Genomic DNA, 8,527 nt, shown 5'->3' with positions numbered 1-8,527 from the left:
CCCTGGAAGCCAGAGAGGACCCTCAGACCAATAAATATGGTTGCTGTCAATGTGCATGAAATGGTGAGGAACACAAACGACACACGCTACAGAAAAGTTTGCTTCTGTGTGTATTTTAGTATGTTCTACTGTGTGAGTTTTAGTATGTAGGTATGTGAGGAAAATGCTCCTGTAAACGTGTACCACAGGGGGAAAAAAAAAAAAGAGTAGGCCAACAGCGCAATGAAAAAGACTTTCCAAATGGCAAGGGAAAAACCTATTGAAAAGAAAAACAGAGTGACTGAACTGTACAGCATGAACACCAGATGTTGCCTTAAAAATGCCACAATGATAAAATGTTTCTGCAGTAGACAGAAATAGCCTTAGTTCATTCCACCCATGAAAATGATGAAGAAAAACACATGCCAGCGTCACCTAGAAGCAACAGCTATCTGGATTTAAAATATCTTACATGTTTCAAAATTAATCTACAAAAAAGGCCAGGTAAAAAAAAAATTATATATCAGAGCGACTGGTTATGTCTAGCGGTTTTATGGAGACATGACCTTCCAGAGAATAGTATAAAAAGTTTTCACTAGATAACATTCAGATGGAGAAGATAATTCACTGTCTAGGAATAGTCATGTGGCTCAATAAAAGAGAGATTAACCAATTAGACAAGGAACAACAAACAGCTGGGGTAGAGTGCAAAAATGGCCACAAATCTTCCCCTCCCCATCACTACACTCTTACAATAAAGGTGTCTTTGTAACTCTACCCATCTTGTGGTTCTCTATCACTAGAACCTGGGCTGGTTCTCAGAATCTTGGCCAATGGGATAGAAACCTAACACAAGCAGAAACCTGCAGGATGAAGACCAACACTGAACCCAGTTCTCTTCCCACGTGTCCCCATCTCCAAACAGTCAGACATGGCAGACACACCTATGACAAAGGCCCAGGAGATTTGCTGAGCCTGACCCAGATCAGAGGAATGGCTTGGCAGATGGTGGCTGTCCTAAGTCACTAAGATTTGGGATGGGTTTGTCATACAGCAAAAGCTTACCATTCTCAAGACCCTGACAGACCTTCAGGATCAACATACAGTTTATGCTTTATAAATATTTGTTAATGGCTTACCATGGCTTGCCACTGTTCGGGGTTTAGGGAATATTTAAATGATAAAAGGAGCAAAAGTATCTATTCTCATGGAACTTATATCCAGATGTGAAGAAACATCTAAGTAAATAATAAACACAGAACATGCCAGACAGTGTTAAGTGCCAAGAAGTAAAGAAAAAGGGGTAAGAGAGTGAGCGAGTGGCAGAGGTTGGGGAGTCACCATTTTAGATAATGGTTGGCAAGGCCTCTCTGTGGACCTGACATTTGTTCTGGCCTCCAGCATCCTCCCCATTCCATGTCCCACTTCTCTCCCTGTAGCTCACTTCACTGCAGTCATACTGGCCTCTTCCTGTAAGCAGCCACATGCACTGTTGTCTCAGAGCCGCTGCACTCACCACTGCTTCTACTCATTCAAGGAGGTATGTTCAAGAGCCTTCTGAATGGAGGGAACAGTGAGTGGAGTTACTATTACCTGAGATGGGGACACTGGTGAGGAGTGACTAAAAATGGTTTCCGTTGTTCTCTTCTGCAGAGTCTAAGCTAAAATGATCTGGCAAGCAGGGAAGATCACACAAAGAGCCTCAACTCTGAAGGGAAGATGGCGCAGCATCCACGTGGCCACATGGGCAATAAAGATGGCATGAAATGATCGCATTTCCTAATGTGAACATATAGATGCTTTCAGTATACCCACCTTCTTAAAGTGAGGCAATCTGGAGCCAGGAACGGAGTCTCTTGATCCAAAGAATCGGATATGCAATAAATACTACAGATTTAAGCTCTATTTAAATGCAGAGGGTCATAGTTTTTCCTTCACAAGGTTACCAAGGACATTGTTTACAATCTTCAGTCATTATACAGTTTGGGAAGGGGGATGAGATTCTGTATTCTATACGTTCAGCCCCAGGAGGCAGTACTACTGTTCCTTTTTCCAAATGGGAAAATCCAAGCCCAGAAAGTTTACATAGTAAATTATCTATGTGAGGTTCCAAATCATGTTTGTCTCATTCCTACTATACTATGAGTGTTAAATTCCTTTCTCTGGAGCCCCTGATCAGTCCTTCTTTGGCTGAACAATTCAAAATAAGCCCGCTTCCTCTTCCTTTACAATTATAGGGCAGCTCTGATGTCTCATGCTTTCTTTCTCTTCTTTTACAGGATGAGCGTCTCCAATTCCCTTAACCCTTTCTCAGGTGACATGGTGACCATACCTTTTAATCTCACTCGGTGATGCTATTCTTACAGCGAGGGGCCTCGTCTTACTCACACATACAGCTTGAAAGATAATAATTGTAAAACCTCGCTTGATCTGGACACTAGTTTTCCATTTTTGGAATCTGAGATGGGAATAACTTCCTCTCCCACGTCACAAAGACTCATACGTTTACAGTAAAATAATACCCCCAGGTCTTTCATCCCAAACTGTATTCCCCGATCCCCTTCTCAGTCTCCTGCAATGTATTTTTTATCGATATTTGTCTTTTGTTTGGGTTCCTCTAGAAGCTGACTCTGCAACAGAGATTCAAGTATGTGTGGTATTGTAGGAAGTGACCCCAGGAAACCTTGGTAAGAGAATGAGGAAATGAGGCAGGGAAGGGAAAGTATGTAATAAAACACTATGGATCACGTTTCCTCTTGGGCAACCCAAGCAAAATCCCTCTAGAGAACTCCAGGAGTGTCCTACAGAGTACATCTCACAGGTATGGCAGCTGAGCACTAAGGAACTGGAGTATTTGTCCACCAACAGCCATTACTGTGATAAACAGACCATTATACTGCCGCCCCAGCCTCTGACAAAAAGGTCCACAAGGGCAGGCATAAAGCACCAGGCCATGTGAGTCGGCTGTCTTCAAATGCTATTAAGTACATTCAAGTTAACCATTCATTAAGCAGACCCCCAATCACGCCTATTTTATGGACAGTTACAGTACCTGAAAACAACAAAACTGCTGTTTAAAAATGCCTTTTTCTCCTGAATAATTTATTGCTCAGAACTATAGAGACTACTACTACACTTTCTTCCAGTGAGTTAGAATTAGTACATGCTGGCCATAAGTTATCATCTAATCCCCTTCACCAGGAAGATGTCCTTGCATTCAAGAAAACACTGCCTTTGGGGCCTGCTTCCTTCTGGCATGAAGATTTCAGCTGGGAATCTTTACTGTCTCATTTCCAGAGGACTTCTGGTCTTACACACATTTCCCAATACTACAAGATCAGAGTTCCTTTGCAGTAAATAAATGCGGGGAGGAACAATAGGGTTTACTGTGCCAAAGTGTGTTCTCACTAAGGTTTTAAAAAAGGAATTTTAACTTCATGCTATTTCCTAGGCTGGATGCTTTTCTGACATACAACAGACACGTTGGAAAGACAGACATAAACAGGATCAATCTCTTTCCTTCCACAAGAAAAGGACTCTCCTTTCTCAAGGAAAGACAAGGCTGGAGAGTGGCTCAATTTCATCAGGACATGCATTCCATTAAGGAACGAAGCTCCATGGAGAGAGATCATTGCTGAGGCAGGCCTCCTAGGAGGAAACACCCCTGCCATGGCTTTTGCTAGATGCTCCTTCACATTTTCATAAATGTATTAGATTGCTACACAGATCAGAATATTAGACAGCATTCAATCATGTGCTGGGATTTAAAATTTCTTTCAGTGAACTACGGGTCTCAATGAACACTAAGCTCTGAAAATACCAAATCCCCATTAAGCACTTTGTGGTCTGAGCTCTCACTTTCATGTATAAACTTTTTCCTAGAGCAACACATTTCTTGGTTCCTTTCAAATATTTTGCTCATTAACTTTTGATCATCTCCTTTGCAACAAGGTTAAAAATTATTGGGCCATGACAGCACTAAGTAGGATTGTTCAATGAACAGTATATAAATTTTCGTGTTCAAAATATCGATGGTTCCTTCATGCCCCAAAATATCCAGAGAACAACGCAGTAGGGTAGTTGGAAGAAGACTTACCAAGTTAATCTAATATAACCCCTCAGCAGCCAGACTTCTATCAAACTGTCCAGTTAAAACGACTTCCTTAAGGCGGGGGGGTGGGGTGGGGGGGGTGGGGGATGGTGGTGTGATGAATTTGGTGATTGGGATTGACATGTATACACTGATGTGTATAAAATGGATGGCTAGTAAGAACCTGCTCTATAAAAGAATAAAATAAAATTCAAAAATTCAAAAAAAAATGACTTCCTTAAGATGGAGATGACAAATACATGGTATCCGTGGGCTCCCCCACCTCATCAACATGTGAGAGACACCACGAATCAGTCAGAGCCCTAATAATTTTTCTCAATTAGCCCCTGTAGGCAGCCACAACTAATTGACCCATGTGGGCAACAAAACGAAATCAGCAGACCCCTGTTTGGGGTAGTGTGATCCAATATCTAGATATATTTCCCACCAGGCAACTTGTATTCACTTCCAAGCCAAATACGCTCAGCCCATAAAGTCAAAGTACTGGTTACATAAGATGCTCAAACGTTTCATCCACGTAGGAAAACATGAACTAAGAATTGCAAAGGTCTTGAGCAATGGACTCAACTTCACAGGTGTCTCATCAACTACAAAATGTAAAATACAATTACAGCCCCACAATTTATAGGGGGAAACGTCTTCTTGGACAGAGAGTATGACCTTCTCTAGCATAAGCCTAAGCACACAGTCAACATTAATAATATTTTTTAGTCAGTGAGTCATTGAATTGAACAATTCATCCAAAGATTTGAAGGGCAAGGCATGCCGTCTCTCCATAAAACAAGTAAGTGAGACTTAACCTCGTCTTACCTGGGGTATACGATGTAGCTAAAACTGACAAAATCTTCATCATTTTATCTGTGTCCCTCCATAAAGAAAAGAAAACCTAACTTGGTTCCCTGTTTTTTGAATGATATGTACTTGTATTTCTCATATGGGTTCACATCCTCTCATAATCCTGAGTGGTGTTGACCTCGAGACTTCAAGCAGCCTGTCATGATGTGTTATAAAGGAGCTCCCTGTGCACCCAGCATACTTTGGAAATCCACTCTGCCTTAAGTTCCCATTGCTACCTATCAGCTAACATTGTCAAGAAACAGGCAAATATGCAGAGAAAATTATGCTCTTTTGGACTCTTTACTCCCCCTACTTCTGTCCAACAGTTTTTCTTTGCAACACCATGCCACCGAATAAAAAATGTTTATGTCTCTACTCTGTCTACCCTTCTATAGTTTTCATTTTTCCCCACGGACATGATCTAAAACAGTAATTCCTAACCTTTTCAGGCAATCCTAACAGTCCAGCCAACCAACTGATGGCACATAACCTCTTGTTTTTCATTTCAGGAATGACACCTCACACTGCAGACCAATCTTGCAATTACTACACTGGCCAGTATATTGCTGCTTCCCTTGGACATTGTATTCTCCATTTCTGACATCATTTGTACTCTTAACAGCTTCAGTGAGAGTCTTTTCGTGTGGTTCTGAAAAAATGCTCCCAAGCTTTAGCAGAACAAAGGGACATAGGTGAATAGGAATTTCCTAACATTTAAGGAATTAGAGGCTTTTGCTTCTCCCCCAATTTTGCCTGCAACCACACAGATCACTGATGCGATGCAGTGTGATATATGGCAGATGGATATTGAATATATGTAATTTAGATACTGTTCTGTAGGGGGCAATTATTACTTGGTTTAATCATTCAGGGCATTAGAACTTAGCTGCAACTCTCATGAGTGACAGCACGAGGCATGGAGCTTATTTTGAGATTACAGAGGGATGATTTAAGAAATGTCTGATGCTACTCCTCTGACCTCTGTTGGGGCAGGGATCCACTGGGATGCGCATGTACTCCTTACTTCTTGTCACAGGTCAGAGGGGACAATCAAGGAGGGCTACTGTCTGAAGAGGGTCAGTTAGGTTAATAAAGCCAGGAGCGATCACCAGTAATGAGCGATCAGGAAAATCATGATGCAGAGCCAACTAGAAGTGAGGCAGTCAGTGTATATTAAGAGAAGCTGAAATTACAACACAGTAGGAGAAAAAATGAATCTGAATTTATTCCACACAGAGTGTCTGGGATTGAGAGTCATTTTTCTGAACTTGTAGAATCACTTTTCGAAGAATAAGCTAGATGTGCTGAAAGACAAAGGATGAGGTCAAGAACAATGGACCACGCAATTAACAATGTCTGACTTATAAGACAGTTAATTGATGTAAGCAAACACATACACATTAAAAATAAATAATACGCATGGTACATCTGGCATCAACTCTAATTGCTCCTCAAAAAGAAAAGGTGAGAACCTTAGCCAGTGCTATCTTAGTCCTCCTCTTTTCTCAGCGCTGGGGTCTATGATTCATTACTCTACTTCTGTGTCCTTTGCTTATGTGCATAGCAATTTAGAATGGTCTCATCTTTGTAACAGAGATAATTTAAAAGCTCTACACAACTCTCGGTCTATCGTCAATAGTCTTACATTCTCTAGCTCTTACCATTTCCAACTGGCTCCAACTCAGCTCTGTCCTCTAAGCACATTTTCTCTCTTTCAATGTATCACTTGCAAGTATGGGCTGCCAATAACCTCATGGTTATCTCAGAATGGTTCCACTAACTGAGCACTAGTGTATGAAATGGAGTTCTCAATGACTGCCCTGAATTACTGAAAAGAGGTAGAACACATTCTAACACGTGTGCTATTCTAAATGACTCCCCAGCAGAAATCATTGCCTCTTATTTTCTTGTCACATAATCAAACATTTCCTCTGGCTACACTGAAGCTTGCCGTGGAGTCATTTCCTACCAGGTCGTGTGTGGGCTAAAGTTGCATGACTTCTAGTTTTCTGGAAAACAAGATAAAGGTAGAAAATTCTGTCCTTGCATTCATTCCCATCACCAAGAACAAAGAATTCCAGAGCCGTAATTTCATCTTTTTTTTTCTTTATCTTTATTGGAGTAAAATTGCTTTACAATGGTGTGTCAGTTTCTGCCTGATAACAAAGTGAATCAGCTATACGTATACATATATTCCCATATCCCCTCCCTCTTGCGTCTCCCTCCCACCCTCCCTGTCCCACCCCTCCAGGCGGTCACAAAGCACCGAGCTGATCTCCCTGTGCTATGCGGCTGCTTCCCACTAGCTAGCTATTTTACGTGTGGTAGTGTATGTATGTCCATGCCACTCTCTCCCTTCGTCCCAGCTTACTGTTTCCCCTCCCTGTGTCCTCAAGTCCATTCTCTACATCTGCGTCTTTATTCCTGTCCCGCCCCTAGGTTCGTCAGAACCATATATTTTTTTTAGATTCCATATGTATGTGTTAGCATACGGTATTTGTTTTTCTCTTTCTTACTTACTTCACTCTGTATGACAGACTCTAGGTCCGTCCACCTCACTACAAATAACTCAGTTTCGTTTCTTTTCACGGCTGAGTAATACTCCATTGTATATATGTGCCACCTCTTCTTTATCCATTCATCTGTCGATGGACACTTGGGTTGCTTCCACGTCCTAATTTCGTCTTGTCTGTCACTCAATCCGCAGCTCCCTGAGCAGGCAGCATGGGATTCTCTGTGGATCGCTGCACAGGCACTGGTGAATGAGTAGGATCCAGATGCTGGGAAGGTTCTCCTGAGTCATTTCACGTCCCAGTTGACAGACAGGCCCGGCAAACCCACAACGCTTGTCCCGGACCAGCAGACAAGCACTGTGGGTTACTAATGTATCCTCTCTCCGTTCCTAACCGCCCCACTCCTTCCCTGGGCTGCTGTGTGATGCGCTTTGCTGGCTGGAGCCCTGTGAGGCCCTAGAGGGGACCGCAGGGCTGGAGGGAGGGGGAGGGACTTGCTCCTTCCTGTCTGCTTCCAGGGAGGATCTCTCCACTGACGCTTCTTCTCCACTGCGGCACCTGGGCCACCCCATGGCAGCAGCTGCATTGCACTGTGCAGTTTTTCCAGCTTCATGAGTCTCCCCCTCAGAAAAATCCGAACAAGCCATCGGCAGGGATCTGGGTTTAACTCCACAGAGACCCTCCTCTGAGCCGCTAAATTGTAAAAATAAGCTTCGAGAATTCCAACCTCTTCTTTTTGCTCCCCTAGCTCCAGAGGTGAATCGTGTTTCCTGTAGTTTCTCCTTCCCTGCTCCCCTAGTGCTTTCTTTTCCCCTGTTTAGTGTTGTAGTTAACAATGTTATACATTTTAAAAAATTCTCTATACCTAGGTGCAGATTTTTCCTGTTAAAAGAAATGAGGAGGCTCCTTGCTGGAGCCCGACTTATATACAATTCCAACAGTACCCAGCCTTGACAATGCAACAGGTTTTTGGAAACCCTCTGAACAGTCAGACTGCTACAAAAGGCCACTGGCCACTCACATAGGTGAATTTCCCTTTTTCTTACCAAACACAGCATCCTCAGCAATCTTTGAATGAGTAGGGAAA

The sequence above is a fragment of the Lipotes vexillifer genome, unplaced genomic scaffold (assembly GCF_000442215.2).
Source record: "Lipotes vexillifer unplaced genomic scaffold, Lipotes_vexillifer_v1.1 scaffold279, whole genome shotgun sequence".
NCBI classification, from domain to species: Eukaryota; Metazoa; Chordata; class Mammalia; order Artiodactyla; family Lipotidae; genus Lipotes; species Lipotes vexillifer.
The sequence above is the reverse complement of the archived record's forward strand: the minus strand, read 5'-3'. Positions refer to the sequence as shown.